This window comes from Triticum dicoccoides, chromosome 7B (assembly GCF_002162155.2).
Source record: "Triticum dicoccoides isolate Atlit2015 ecotype Zavitan chromosome 7B, WEW_v2.0, whole genome shotgun sequence".
Lineage (NCBI taxonomy): Eukaryota > Viridiplantae > Streptophyta > Magnoliopsida > Poales > Poaceae > Triticum > Triticum dicoccoides.
The window spans coordinates 31,958,530-31,974,761 of NC_041393.1; the positions used below are offsets into that span (position 1 = coordinate 31,958,530).

The 16,232-nt window shown below is 48.3% G+C and overlaps 1 pseudogene; it reads left to right on the forward strand.

Moving 5' to 3' along the window:
* The first annotated feature begins 322 nt into the window (after positions 1 to 322).
* On the forward strand, positions 323 to 15,222 carry LOC119338547 (annotated as a pseudogene).
* The last annotated feature ends 1,010 nt before the right edge of the window (positions 15,223 to 16,232 follow it).

The following is a 16,232-nucleotide window of genomic DNA, read 5'->3' on the forward strand; positions in this document are numbered from 1 at the left end:
ATCAGATGGGTTATTTTTAATGGAACAGATGAACCCCACGTTAGGATGTTCATTCTCTTGATCATGTAATAGATTGCATTTTGTTGGTTGAATAAGCCGTTTCTTGCACATACTAGTATTTATCTGCACCACATGTAGTGGTTTTTATTCATATTTATCAATTGGCATTCCTACACATGCATGATAATGTTTTCAACATAAATGAGTATAGATTTTGACTGTTTGTACTTAGCATTCCAACTAGTATTTTGTAAGTCCAATTTTTGACCTAATAGCTAGGGATATTGGTGGTCTACAGGTAGAGAATAGACGAGAGTGAGAGATGGACGTTACTTTTGAGGCTCGGAACGGCTCCTTCACCCTAGAGGTGTGGTACTTTGCGACGGTGAAGCAGATGAAGGAGATGATCTACAAGCGCTACCGCCACTTCCCGGTGAGGGCACAGCGGCTTGTCTTCCAGGGCAAGGAGCTTGAAGACGACCGCAATACCGAGCACTACGGCATCATCCAGGGGTCACGCATCCGTCTCGACCTGCCTGAAAGCTTGACCATGTATCCTTTGTGATTTGTGCGTGCGTTTCGTCTTGTCGGCAAGCAAGGAGGAAGCACCGGATCGATACAGGGGAATAGAATTTAATAATTTCTCTATTTTACGCATGCATGCAAGTATGTAAATCAGAGTCTTGCCGCTATCGAGTCTGTATGCTGTTACACTAGCAGGTTAATTACGTGCATGCACACATGCATCATCGAGTAATTCCTTGCATTTCTTCTTCTGTTTTGACGATGATGATGACGATGCTTGCTCGTATGTCTACCAAAATCTTCTTCCTAAGCTGCGGCCCTCCAATGCGCCCTTCCTCTGCTGTTCCAATGGATCCGACTGCCCTTGCCGCCGTCTATGGGGATCGAAGTTGTGGCTAAATTAAAACAGGGTGTAGGAGGGAGGTTGAAGAGCCAACTATGGAGTGGTGGAGGAGGGGGGTTTGCGATGCGCCGCGGTGTCGGTGACTGCAGTGATGTGTCCTGTGTGCCATGCGTGACCAAAAAACCTAGCCGCCTCCGGTGTTCGTTAAACGGTTTAAACAGTCTGGACACCCGACGGTGCCGCGGACGGACATTGGCTGACTCATCTTCGCTGGGCCTTACCTTACAACCCTAGTTCGTTGGTTGGTTGGTTGGCGTCTGCTGAAGGCGGTGTTGGTCTGGCCAGCAGCCGCGCGGGTCCATGGATACCGACGAGGCAACTGATGAGCCGTACGTGATGCTTTCCCCCTCTCGTTTCCGGTGAGGCAGCTGCAATTGAGCGTCTCTGCTTTTCCCATTTCGGTAGGATTTGCGAGGCAGGGGGTTTCCGGAGGTGCGACCGGAGCAGCAGCAGCGACACCCTGCATCGGCGTCACGCAGCTGTAGCAGGATCACATGCTAACGGGCATGACCGCGGCCTCGCCACGCGCGTGAAGGACGAACTGCCGGACTCACCGGAGCCGCCGCCGCCCGTGGAGCCTCGCGTTGTCCAGAGCAGAGAGGAGCAGTTCGTGTGGCCGTGGAAGGGCGTGCTGGCCAACGTGCCCACCGAACGGAGAGGCGGGCGGCAGATCGGGGAGAGCGGGAACCGGCTCAAGGACAAGGTCGTGCCTTTGTGGAGCCATAGAGGCCACACCGGGAACGCCATCGTCGAGTTTGGGAAGGACTATGCCTCTCTCGGCCACGCCTTCAGCTTCGAGAACCACTTCGAGGCGCAGGGCCACGGCAAACGGGGCTGGTAGGCGGGCACGTCGCGAGGAGCGCCGGAGATGTTTGGGTGGGTTGCGAGGGCCGACGATTGACGGACGCCGGGGCTGATTGGGGAGTACCTGAAGTCTGTTGCAGAGCTTGAGAGCGAGGGGACGCGCAAGACCGACAAGCTGGTGGCCAATTTGGCCGGCCAGATTGAGGTGAAGGCCAAGTACAATGAGAGGACTACATCACTGGACAGCGTGATGGAAGAGAAGGAGCTCATCGTCCAGAGATACAATCATGGTTAGTTCCAAACTCTTGTTGTTCATATGTGCTCTGTTTATATGCATTTCTCTGTTTTGAGCATTGGGACCTTCTAAACTTGCATTGTCACCAGAAATCCACCAGATGCAGCAACTAGCTCGCAGGCATTCTCAGATGATCATTTACGAGAGCTCAAATCCAAGCAGCTTGATGAGCTTCCTGTGCGTAGCGAATCTGACAGAAGGAATCTAGAGAAGGAGAAGGAAAAGGTACTTGCCGAATGTCTCCCATAAAAAAAGAAATGGAAATTGTTTTGTGCCATCTCTTTTTGTTTGTTTTCAGTGTTTCTTTCTAAGAAAAAAATTCCACAAAATTGCTTTGTAGAAAAATATTTCCTGTTTTCAGAACCCAAAAACCACGGTGCAGTTGTAAGGACTGTACCAGAACAATGCTCAGGATGCTACTTGAGTGATAGAACACATATGCACACAAGCGAGAGGCAAAGATTTCATTCAGTTTTAGGGTGGTTATTAACCATTAATCCCCCTTTTCTCACAATTACAGAGTTCCACTAGGCCTTGTAGAAATTATAGGATAACTAATAATTTTGTTATTGTGTTGTATTGATCTGACCCTCATATGGGGTATATATAGAATACACGAGGGGGTAGAGGCTTGGAGCACAAGATAAGCAATACATGGTTTAAACCTATTCGATCTACTCCTTATCTTTGTTAGAGTTGTGTCGAATATTGTGTACAAGGCAGGTTATAGCCGGACTCTGAGTAGTATTGTGTTTAGATAAGATATGGAGTTGACAGTTGTATCCTAGGCCTCTCTTATATAGCGAGGGTAGACACACGATGTAACATATGCCAACATAATAGCATCGGAACGCAGGGGAAGCCGGCGGCATGTGCCGGTGTTCAGGGTGACCGGGTGCGGTATTGTAGCGGTGTCATGGAGAGGAGCGCCCATAGTCAAGCCCCGGAGATGTGGATTGTTGATCGACGGAGTGCCTCGGATTTATTTTAACAAGTGGTATCATGAGCTAGGTTATTTGGAGGCTGTGGATTGTTGATCTAGAGAAGAGCGACTGGGGATCGGCTGCAGATTGGCACGATGTTCGTGCGGCGGTGGATCCCGAGGATGGATCGGTCGAACGTGCGGCGATGCACGAGCGTACAACCGAGGCGCATGCGGGCTTGGCAGCACCAGGCGTTGGAGCAGGGCCGGATCGGATCGGAGGCGCGTGCAGCCGTGGAGCGTTTGGCTGCTCGGGTATACGCGTGTACGCGGACGCGCTGGAGTCCGGCAGTGGAAGCCTGGAAGCGTACAGCTCTGTACATTACGTACTGCATGTGAGATTTGTTTGAGAAAAAAAAGGGACGGAGTCCCAGGAGGAGAGGAGTTATCCTAGTGGCCGAGACGGCGGACGTGCAACATCAAGGCAGAAAAGCATCCATCGTTGGAAGGCAAAGACTTGGGCAAGCAAAGCTAGCATCTGAAGTTGTACAAGGGAGCAACTCCGTGTGAAGACCAGAAGCTATCCTGTTGGATTTGCAACTAGTATACTTGGTGTACTTGGGATCACGGAAAGAGTGCTCGGTATTTTTTTCACAGGTCGGCTGTACAAAGAATCATGGAGCCAATGGGTACCAGGTTTGAGGTGAAGACGTTCAACAGAACTGAAAACTTTGAGTTATGGCAGAAGAAGGTGAAAATTCGGCTGGGTCAGACTTGCCAGTCTGGCGGATCGACGCAGGTCGGTTGGTACAGAAGACGGTGGTGGGATCGGCGAAGACGACGTAGGAGCGTGATGCTGATGGTGACCGACTTCTGGGCGTGGAAACACGTGGTGCACATGCTCGAGGCTTGTGCAGCTTCGACAAGACTATGGCGCGGGATTGATTCAAGTTGGTGTATACACGTAGCTTGAAGTCGATGAGGCGCAGGGGTGGACTGATCATCTACCATCGAGTCATGCTGAAGGTGGAGCTGGATTGAGGGGCTACGATGTAAGGATACAGAGAATCGAAGTCTATTCAGCGGACAGGAAAAGCGAGTGACATGCAGTTCGGACTGGAGCCCAGTGGTCTGATGGAAGTATGAAACTCGTCATCGGTCGGTGATGATCGGTGGTACTCTGCAGTGGGGGTTGTGTGGTGTGGTTTCGCGACCCTTGAGACTCGACCGGGACAGCGGAGGCTCGACGCGGTAATAGCGACGAGGCGTGCGGTATGCACGGGACATGGAGACGGGCCAGGGCTCTGGTGGTCATATATGTGGTGATACAACTGCGAATTTGACTCAGGATGACTACAAGCAACGGTGAAATTTCTTCATATTTTAGACAAGCGGTCAAGAAAAGAGCGGTGATGTTGAGTTCAGGTAATTCTTTGTGTGACACCCAATATGTGAGTTGTTCACTTTCACGCAGGTCACTGGTCAGTGTGTGATGGCATTGGACGGGTACTCTCGAAGTTGGGAGCAGAAGCTAGAGTAACAAGGAACTTAATTTTGCTCGAGTGTTGACCGTGGTCAAGAAAAGAAGGGACTACAAGTTGCAGGTGGAGTCGCATGGAGTCTTTGGAGTAGCAGCGGTACTCACGGGATAGCTCAAGTCCGATGTACATGGAAGTTTGACGCATGAACGAATTCAAGGTGGTGGAGAATATTCGCCAAGGTGGAGTTTGTTAGAGTTGTGTCGAATATTGTGTACAAGGCAGGTTATAGCTGGACTCTGAGTAGTATTGTGTTTAGATAAGATATGGAGTCGTGTCCTAGTAGGACACTGGTATCCTAGGCCTCTCTTATATAGCGAGGGTAGACACACGATGTAACCTATGCCAACATAATAGCACCGGAACGCAGGGGAAGCCGGCGGCATGTGCCAGTGTCCAGGGCGACCGGGTGCGGTATTGTAGCGGTGTCATGGGGAGGAGTGCCCATAGTCAAGCCCCGGGGATGTAGCCATATCGGTGAACCTCGTTAACAAATCTCGGTGTCGTGCCTCGTGTGATTGCTTGGCTCTAGGATGATCGACGGAGTGCCTCGGATTTATTCTAACAATCTCTATCTTTAAATCAAAACTATATTCTAACACTCCCCCTCAGTCGTAGCCGGAGTGAAACGGACGATTGCGACTGGATTTGAAGTATCGTGCTCGCGTCGTCTTCTCCGCTTCACCATCATCACCTGCATCTCTGATGGGTCGACACCTAGGGCGGTGATTGCATCCTCTATTCCCTCCCGCAGTCACAGTGGGAGAGGCGTGGACGCTAGTGACGACTCGGACGCTGTTGACTGGAGTTGTTGCCGATGAGTTGGTGTAGACGTAGCCCTGTATGTCGATGTCGAGGTAGCCGATCATGATGTAGCCGTGGTCGAGGTTGTCGTGGTCGATGATGTAGTCGTCGTGGATGATGAAGCTGCACAAAGCCGGAGGCGCAAAAAAAATGCGCTATGTTGGACGGAGCTGCAGTTGTGGACAATGCACCTTGAGGATGTCAGAGGGTGCTGTCAGCGATGAGTCCACTGGTTTTGCCAGGACAGGAGGAAACCCATCGAGCACACATCGGTTTTGCCAGAACCGTGTGGCCGTGTAGGGTCATCACCGTAGTGACGCCGTGTCGATGCCGTCTTGGATGACGCGGTCGATGCCGTCGTCGTGACGCGGTCATTGCCGCCATCGTGGTCGTGTCTTGCAGAAAATTCTGTCAGAGGACACTAGGTGTCCATCTTATGGACAAGGTGTCAGCGATTTGTTGACGAAGATGTTGATGAGGACCACGTTGATGAAGACCTTGGCGATGAAGTGTTGGCGATGACGTTGCAGCGGTGTGTCGATGATGATGCGTCGCGTTGGAGGCGTCCCTCGTGGTGACGAAGTGTTGATGTCAATGCCGTGCTGAAGAAGTATGTGGTTTATAGCCCGGCATAGTCGTACAACCTGATGTTGTTTGGCTCGGGGAGGTGTCGGTGTAGTTGCAAATCGATGGCTTGATGCAGGTCCGCTGCATCGGCTCGGCGAATACGGTCCGCCGTGTGCGTGGTGCGAAATCTTGCTCGGTGCAGTTTGCCAGCTCGGTGAAGATCGCTGTTGGCGTAGACCGAAACAGTCGAAGTCGATGTAGCTACGATCGGTGTACGCCCGGATCGAAGCAGCCACATGTGTTGCCGTAGTCCAGCGCCCCCGTGTACGTCCATGGGATGTCGAAGCCCACTACCCACGGAGCACAGCGGCGCGTGGCCGGCGTTGCCGGTCGACGCTGCAGAAGGACCGTGGCTGCGGTCCACGGCTCATGCCATGCACGTACGCATGTTCATCATGGCGAGTGTTGCCACGCACGTATGCATGTTCACACGGCCATGTTCTTGCTGCTCGATGCGTGCATGGGCTATGGAGTCGATGAAGTTGCAGGTGCTTGGCGATGAAGTTATGCTTGGTGCTCGCGGGAAGAACTTGCTGATGATGCGTGGTTGCTCGGGATTCCAATGCAGATCGCGAGAGTATCCGCTTGATGCAGGCCTCCCTGGCCTGAAGTCGATGCCGTGCTGAGCCATTGGAGAAGCCGGTTCGATTAGATCGAACTCACCACCACCAGATCGGATAGCTGCCGCCGTGCGTGCGCATGGGTGCTGCTGCGGACCGGGCAAGTAGCCGGTCTTGCCGCAGTCCGGATGTGCGCGTGGCGTCTGCTGATGGACGCCGGCTCGAAGCAACTTGCAGAGGAAGATCCGTGCATCCATCTATGAAGATTTCTCGCCGGATAAGAGGGTCGTAGAATTTATCTGATGGCTAATGAAAAACTAATCTAATTTGTGAAACCAATCTGATCTTTGATTGATTGGGTGCCGCGCCCCGGGGAGAGGAGATTGATCTCCCCTGGGGTGGCGTGCTATGAAAGTGGTGGAAGGTCCTAGGATCGGCGTCGTTGGACAAACCGCTTTATTACCATGTAGAAATTATAGGATAGCTAATAATTCTGTTGTTGTGTTGTATTGATTTGACCCTCATATGGGGTATATATAGAATACACGAGGGGGTAGAGACTTGGAGCACAAGATAAGCAATGCATGGTTTAAACCTATTCGATCTACTCCTTATCTCTATCTTTAAACCCAAACTATATTCTAACAGGCCAAAACACAAAAAACACTATCCTAGTGTTGTGTTCTTTCTGTTACTACTTCTTGTTGCTGTTTCTGTTGCAAACAAGGCACACTTGCATTAACATGGGATTGGTCCAGAGAGAGACCTGAGGGAAAACAAAATGATGAGGTGATCTTATCCCCATGTCCATCTGACACAAACACATGCCATTGAATAAATTTCTGTTTATATTTTTTTGTCATATCGACATTTAGATCTAGAACATTTTGACAATTTGAGCAAAATGTGTGGAACTTGTTTTTTAATCTCTAGAGAGGGCATGGTGGTAGGTTTGTACAACATGTAGATGCTGATAGGTACCCCCCCCCAATCAATGTTTCTGCATAACACTCATGTCAGGCTCTTGTGGTGAATACAGAACATGATCAAAGCAAAATATCTCAAGATGGCAACATTGGAGCAACAGAAGGCCGACGAAAATGTCCTGAAGCTTGTGGAAAAACACAAGGTATGTGCCTTGATATATTATGTCACTTGACTTCTTTACATGCTAATTCATATGCCTGTCTTGCTTCGCTGGAAATGGCAAACTGCAGATGGAGAAATAAGCTGTTGTAGACGAGCTCATCAAGTTAGAGCAGAAACTGGATGCCAGACAGAAGCTTGAGTTGAAAATAAAACAGCTGCAGGGAAAATTGAATGTCATGAAGTATATGCCAGGTGAGGAAGACTTTGAATCAAAGATGAAAATTGATGAACTTAGCGAGGAGCTGCAGGAGAAGTATGATGAAATAAATGAGATGGAATCACTCCATGGAGCTCTGCTTATGAAGGAAAGGATGAGCAATGATGAGTTGCAAGAAGCTCGGAAGAAGCTAATAGATGTAAGCCACCTCATTTATTGTGCACTTGCACTTGTCTAGTATTTTGTTTGAATTTACATCTTTGAGTTATCTGTCGCATATGCTGCAGGGCTTGTTGGATGTCACAACTGGCCGAGCAAATGTAGGCATTAAAAGAATGGGTGATCTGATCTGAAATCATTTGCGATTGCCTGCAAACGTAAAATGACAAAAGAAGATGCAGAAGTTACTGCTACTATTCTTTGTTCAAAGTGGGAGGATGAGATTAGAAATCCAGAATGGCACCCGTTTAAAGTTGTCGTGGATGGCGGCAAAGCGAAGGTAATAATCTCTTCAATCTTGCCTTTATTCACTTGTTGTTCTCTAATACTCCTAGCTTGTAATCTTGAGTTGTCAATTTCACAACGAATTTCATGTTCTGCAAACAGTAACGTGCTATATCCATGCTTAAGTAAATTGTGGTGAAAGCTGATAACCCACCAAGTTTAATTTACTCCCCTAAAAAGTCATACATTGATCTAAAGGGACATAAGTAGCAGAAATTCCCACATTAGTAAGAGAAATAGGAAATACCTAATCTGTTGATGAAAGTATCATCGACGGTAGAATACTGCCACAATACAAACATGTGGACTTACCTAGTTAATGGTTCCGAATAGTGTTATAGTCCTTGAATCTTGTTGTATTTGAGCCTGTCCCAAAAACATTAGTTGCATTACAACTGCCAGCCACCAACTGTAACCAGCCAAGGGGCTATATTCTTGTGTTCGTTATCTAATCTTGTTTTTCTTGTGTTCGTAAGCTACCACATGATGGTCTTCACAACTAATCAGTTAGCCAGTCAAATTAGGCTGTGCCATAAATAATTTGTTTTTGTGCAGTACTTAATATTCGATGGATGCTTGATGAAGAAATCTGATAATGTGGTTATATGTGTCTACAGTAACAGGTTAGCTAAGTTTCAATTACTTAAGAAGGTACCTTGCGCAGAGTTCAGTCATATGCATAGTATCGTACTGAAAAATAGTGATTTGTATTTATTCAAGACTTTTTTCGTCCTTTTGTCACTTTTATCTAAAGTTGACCCTTAGTTCTATACCAGTTAAGTTATATGTAATTCGTCAGCTCTCGGAGCAGAGTGGAATTGTGTGTTGGGCAATGGAACTTTTTATTAAAAAGCTTGCCACTCAGTACCCACATTGATGCATGATAATAACTTCCTCCTCCTAGAATTTTATGATATTCTTTAGTCAATTAGATTAGAAAAATTAAATGGTATTCTCTGCTCTGTCTCAGCCGAGGCAAAAGTTGTTTCATCTTGTCTTTTAAAAGGAGCGTTCATTTTCAGTTCCTTGCTTGTTTAAGTTGGGCACATCTTATGTCCTGGCTGTTGAAATGCATCCATGCTTGGAGCTCAAAGCTCTGCTGCCATCTTCAAACGCAATGTGTTTTTCTGAACTTTCTGTAGCAACTAGTGCCCCAGGCATGGAAAGGTTCATGTGTATGTATATTTGGCATGTCTTACATTAATACTAGCATGCATAAACAGTTTTTGTTCACCATGTTTTGATGTACTTTGGTTCAGGTAACATCTGGACAGTATGTGATTCCCTGAACTTTCTGTAGCATAGTACTAGTGCCACAGGCATGAAATGGTTGGTCCCTGTGTATGTGTATTTTGGAGTTTTTCTCCGTGATGCATTATGATACAATGAACGTGTTTTACATTAATATTTGGTTCATATCCGAAATGGACCAATGTCGATTATCTAATGGTGCGTGCTGTGAGAGAATAGATCGAAGCGTCTCAACTCCTATACACAGGAGCCCGCACGTATATATTGATATGGCGAGGCCTTGATCTCGCGTGAGGCATACATGTGGTTGAGAGATACATGGAGAGATAAGGGAAGATTACACCAAGAGATAAAGATAAAAAGATCTTCCTAACTGCTCCAATATCTTGAGGTACAAGGCTACGGTGAGACTTGTAACGTGACAATGTTAACACGCCCCCATAATCACAACTGAATTAAGTTGAGATTACACCGAAACACTTCAAAGCTTCTAGTAGGCAATGCCTTGGTAAACCCATCTGCAAGCTGATCTTTGCAGGAAATAAATCTGATCTCAAGCTCTTTGTTTGCAACTCTTTCTCTGACAAAATGAAAATCTATTTCAATGTGTTTGGTTCTAGCATGAAACACTGGGTTAGCAGACAAATAAGTTGCTCCAAGATTATCACACCAAAGAAGAGGAGTTTGAGTGTGCATCACTCCAAGTTCTTTTAATATGGCCTGGACCTAAATAACTTTGGCTGTGGCATTGGCCAATGCCTTATATTCTGCTTCAGTGCTAGATCTGGAAATAGTGGGTTGCTTCTTTGCACACCATGAAATCAGATTAGGTCCATGAAAAATAGCAAAGCCCCCCGTGGACCGTCTGTCCTCTAAGCAACCAGCCCAGTCCGCATCAGAGAAAGCACTAACACGAGCAGAAGGTGATCTGTTGATTGCGAGACCAAAACGCATTGTATTCTTGACATACCTCAAAATACGTTTTGCTGCAGTCCAGTGAGCCGTGGTAGGAGCATGCAAGAACTGACATACTTTGTTAACTGCAAAAGAAATGTCAGGTCTGGTCAGAGTCAAATACTGAAGAGCTCCAACAATGCTCCTGTAACTTGTATTGTCCTCCTGATTTAGAGATTCTCCTTCTGTCAAAGAGAGTGGTTCCAAACTAGACATAGGAGTTGGGCAAGACTTGCAATCTTGCATACCAATTCTGCACAACAGATCTGTCACATACTTTCCTTGAGATAAATGAATGCCAGACTCAGTTTTCATGACTTCAGTACCTAAGAAATAGTGCAAATCACCCAAATCTTTAAGAGCAAAATCTGTCCTAAGATCATTTAACAATGCTGTAATTGCTGAGCTGGATGAACTTGTGACAATAATGTCATCAACATATATGAGGACAAAGATGGTGGTGTTGAACTTGTTGAAAATGAACAAAGAAGTGTCAGACTTTGAGGGAACAAAGCCAAGTGCTTGCAGTTTCATATTTAACCGAGAATACCAAGCTCTGGGGGCCTGTTTCAGTCCATATAGAGCTTTTTCAAGCTTACAAACATGAAGGGGTGCATCTTTATTTTCAAACCCAGGAGGTTGTTTCATGTACACCTCTTCCAGAACACCATGAAGGAACGCGTTCTGAATGTCTAGCTGTCGAAGGCTCCATCCCTTAGAAACAGCAAGAGACAACACAAGACGAATAGTTGCAGCCTTGACAACAGGGCTGAAAGTATCCTCATAGTCAATGCCATAGCGTTGTTTAAATCCTTTGGCAACCAAACGTGCTTTGTATCGATCAATAGTACAATCTGATTTTCGTTTGACCCTATAGACCCATTTGCAATCAATTAAATTTGTACCTGCACGACGAGGAACAAGATGCCATGTTTTGTTACGGTGCAGCGCAAAAATTTCTTCTTCCATGGCATGTTTCCAGCGTGCATCCGCAAGTGCATCAGCCAGGGTCTTGGGTTCAATGGCTTCTCCTGTCAAACAAGTGAGACCGTACTTGGAAATATTTTTGTAGTTTATATGGTTTGTGACTCCCCTTTGTAGGCGTGTACGTGGAGGTGAAGGAGCAGCCGCAGAAGATCCGATCTCCCGACCAGGTGCTGCAGGAGAATCCACAGCCGCCGCAGATCCTGAGCCTGGGGACGCGTCAACAGGCGCCTCAGATGGCGATGGCGAACCGGCCTCCTCCGTGGGCTCCAAGCCCGAGGAGACATCATGGGCAGCGTCGGCCGGGGAGGCAGCGCCAGTGCGGGGCCCCGCGCAATCGGCCGAGGCAGGGCGATGATTGGTGGTGTCCGCGCTGGTGGAGGGCGCGGGGTTCTGTGGGCGACAGGCAGCCCCACCCGTCAGCGAGGAGGGGCAGGGGACAGGTGCAGATCCCGTGACGTGGCGCGCTGCAGGGGCGGGCGCGTCTGACGAGCGGATCTGGGTGGATCCCGAAGCCCCTGGCGGATCTGGTGATGATGATCCCGAGGTGGATGCGGTGGGGAAGCGCGTGCACATGAAATCTTGCACTGTAGCAGTATTTTCCATCCTGTTTTCTGCAGCTGATATTTCTGAAATAGTACACTTAGGCAAACCATTAGGAGAGTTAGGCAATAATGAACCAAAACAATTATTTTCTTCCCCACTATCAACACCAGAGAGATGTGAAGGCAACAAGAGGATTTCCTTTCGGAGGAGTGCACCGGCATTGGGGTGGAGTTTGGCGAAAGGGAATTGTGTTTCATCAAAAACAACGTCACGAGAGATGTAGACGCGTCCAGTGGGAATGTCTAGACATTTAACTCCTTTGTGTTGTGCACTATAGCCAAGGAAAACGCATTGCTTAGAACGAAACATAAGTTTTCGATTGTTGTAGGGACGAAGATTAGGCCAACATGCACAGCCAAAAACACGAAGTGGAGTATAGTTTGGTTTAGTATGCAGAAGCCGTTCTGTGGGAGTGTCATGTTTGATGACACGACTTGGCAAGATGTTTATAAGATGCACAGCAGTAAGAAAGGCTTCGTCCCAAAATTTCAGTGGCATAGAAGCGGCAGCAAGCAACGCAAGGCCTACCTCAACTATGTGTCTATGTTTGCGCTCGGCAGAGCCGTTTTGCTGGTGTGCGTGTGGGCAAGAAACATGATGAGATATTCCCAATTTCTGAAAGAAAGAATTTAGCTTTTTGTATTCACCCCCCCCCCCCCAGTGGGATTGAACAGCAAGGATTTTACTATCAAACTGTCTTTCAACAAGAGCTTGACAGTTAAGAAAAACTTGAAAGACATCAGATCGCTTTTTGAGGAGATATATCCATGTATACTTGCTGAAATCATCAATAAAACTGACATAATAAGCATGTCTACCAACAGAAAGAGTAGCAGGCCTCCATACATCAGAAAAAATAAGTTGTAGTGGTTTGGTAGAAATACTAGTTGATATAGGGTATGGCAACTGATGACTTTTTGCTTTTTGGCAAGAATCACACACTGTTTCAGGATTGTGCTCTCCAACAAATGAGAGTTTATTTTTGCTAAGAACTTGCTTAACAATAGAAAAGGAGGGATGGCCTAAATGAGCATGCCATCGCTCAAGTGAGAGTCTAATGGCACTACACACTTGTTTATTGAATCTGCTAACTTGGGGAATCAACGGGTAAAGTCCATCCACACATCTACCTCGGTAGAGAACCTGCCTCGTGACCTGGTCCTTGATCAAGAAGAAGAACGGGTGAAATTCTAGAAAGACATGATTATCAAGAGCAATGCGATGAACTGAAAGGAGATTTTTGGATGAACTAGGACAATGATGAATATTATTTAGATGAATATCTCTATGTGGGGAATAAATAATTGAATGGCCAATATTGCTTATCTCCATACCTGTACCATCTGCATTGTGGACTTGATCATGTCCATGATATCTTTCATGCATGGTGAGTTTTTCCAACTCATGGGTGATGTGGTCGGTTGCACCAGAGTCCACATACCAGTTAGTATCTACACCATATGACTTGTTCGCTGCTGCAGCGACCTTCTTCTTCTTATCATCTGCATAGCGCCACTTGCATTCTTTTGCAATATGATTAGTTTTCTTGCAGATCTGACACTTGCCTTCATATTCATCATACCCTCTGAAATTGTTGCTGTAGTTGTTTTGGCCTCCCCTGTTGTTGTTGTAGAAGGGGCGATCGGCGTTGTGGTTGTTCCCTCCGCTGCCGCCGGAGTTGGAGTAGTGACCGCCGCCGGAGTTGGAGTAGTGGCCGCCATGGCTACCACCATGGTTGCTGCCACCATCACCATAGTGGCCGCCGCTGCCACCACCATGAGGGTTGTAGTAGTGGCCGCTGCCACCACTGCCGTAGTGGCCACCACCACCGCTGCCGTCATGTCCGCCGTGACGAGGACCGCTGCCTCCACCACGGTAGCCTTTGGAGGAGCCACCCCGACCGCGAGAAGCGGCGTTGGCCGAAGACTTGAAGGCTTGGCCGCTTGTGCCCTGGAACATCTCGACTCGCTGGTCAAAGGTGGAGACCATGCCGAAGAGCTCGTCGACCGTGGTCGGCTCAGGACGCACGTCCAAGGCGCTGATGATGGGTTGGTACTCCATGTCAAGCCCGGAGATGATGTGGGAGAGGAGCTCGTCTTCGTCGATGGGTTTCCCTGCTGCTGCGATCTCATCGGCAAGGCCCCGCATATAGCCGAAATATGCAGCAGCCGACTGGGTTCCCTTCTGGGCGGTGGTGAGAGCGATGCGGATGTGGTTGGAGCGGGAGCGGGATTGGGCAGAGAACATGTTGGCGAGGGCGGACCAGATGGCATGGGAGGTTTCAAGAGATGCAACTTGAACTAGGACTTCTTTGGAGAGATTGCAAAGAAGATACGCAACGATTTGCTGATCTTGGATGAGCCAGGGTGCATAAGCAGGGTTCACCGCCACCTGATCTTTGCCCTCGGCATTCTTACTGGTAATGGTTTTGGGTGGTGGTTCTAGGGTTTTGTTGACGTACCCGAAGAGGCCGGCCCCCATGATTTGGGAGCGAGCTTGAGCACGCCAGAGGACATAGTTGGATCGTGTGAGGGGTTCGGAGACATTGTTGTTGAGGCCAGAGGAGACTACCGCGGTGGATGTCGACATGGTCGAGTTGGAAGGTTGAAGGAGGGGATGCGAGGGATGGCTAGACGAAGGGGAAGAGGGTAGCTCTGTATACCATGTGAGAGAATAGATCGAAGCGTCTCAACTCCTATACACAGGAGCCCGCACGTATATATTGATATGGCGAGGCCTTGATCTCGCGTGAGGCATACATGTGGTTGAGAGATACATGGAGAGATAAGGGAAGATTACACCAAGAGATAAAGATAAAAAGATCTTCCTAACTACTCCAATATCTTGAGGTACAAGGCTACGGTGAGACTTGTAACGTGACAATGTTAACACATGCATTGTTTGTCAGAAAATCTTCCGTGAGGACGACGAGAAGCTGCGGGAGCTGAAGGAGAAGCACGGCGAGGAGGTGCACGCCCCGGTGATGAAGGCGCTGCTGGAGGTGAACGAGTACAACCCGAGTGGGCGCTACTTAGTGCCGGAGTTGTGGAACTTCAAGGAGAACCCGAAGGCGACGCTCAAGGAGGTGGTGGAGTTCGTCCTCAACCAGTGGTGCGCGCTCAAGAAGAGGAAGCGCTGAGCTGAGCAGGCTGCTGCAACTGAAGCATAGTAGTGAAATACTGAACCTGATTGTGACTGAAGCAGAGTAGTGAACTGAACCTTGACCTGTTGCACTGTCCTATGTCTGTTTTTCTCATGAACGGTTGGTTAGTTATCAGAGTTTGGTGCCGGGATTATTCAGCGTTGACGTGAATGCTGCTAATTTGAGACTGTGAGCTGCCACTTTAGGGCAATGTTTGTGTCAGACTGCTAATTTGGATGGGTGATGATTTTTTTTGAGATTGTGATGACTTGTTTGCATGCATGGTGTGATTACCTGGTGCTTGTCATGCCTAACAAAACCCTAAATTTTTCATGGATGGATGCCTAACAATGGTCATGGCCCTTTCTGGATCGGAGCAGATTCGATAGCTAGTGTTCGTCGCAAATCTGAGAAAAGGGGGGAAAATGCAGCACACATGAACCGCACACATGAACCGCTCGGGTCGCAGCTCGACGTCGTGCATCATCCTGCTCTTGCTTCATGTGAGGGTCCGACGAGATCCGCACTCCCATCCAAGGCGCTTCATCGTGGGTCTTGGGCGTCTGTCGTCTCTGGTACCGTTGGCTCACCAACCTCGTCGGAGCTGATGTTGCAGTCCGCTTTGGCTGATCAGACTGCGTTGCTGCAAGGTTGTCTGGCGCGTGTTGGGAGCTTTTTAGAGCGAGCGGAGGCTGCTTTGAGTAGACTCTCCCTTGCGCCGACTATGTTGCAGACCTCTCTGACGCCGCACTCTCCTTGTGCGGCCGGTGTTTGCTCTGCGGAGGATAGGGAGGGTGGAGTTATATGGCTCCTTCTCCCCTCGTGTTGGAGACAATTCATCCTCGATGCCTACCTCCGATCCTATGTTGTCTTCCACTAAGGGCGAGTCCATTGTCGTGCTTGTGGCTCCGGTACTGCAGGTCATGCCCGAGCTTAGGGAGCTATGTCTGAGTTTGTCAGTGGATCATATGAAGGTGGACACGTCAACGACCTCGAGCGAGGGTCAA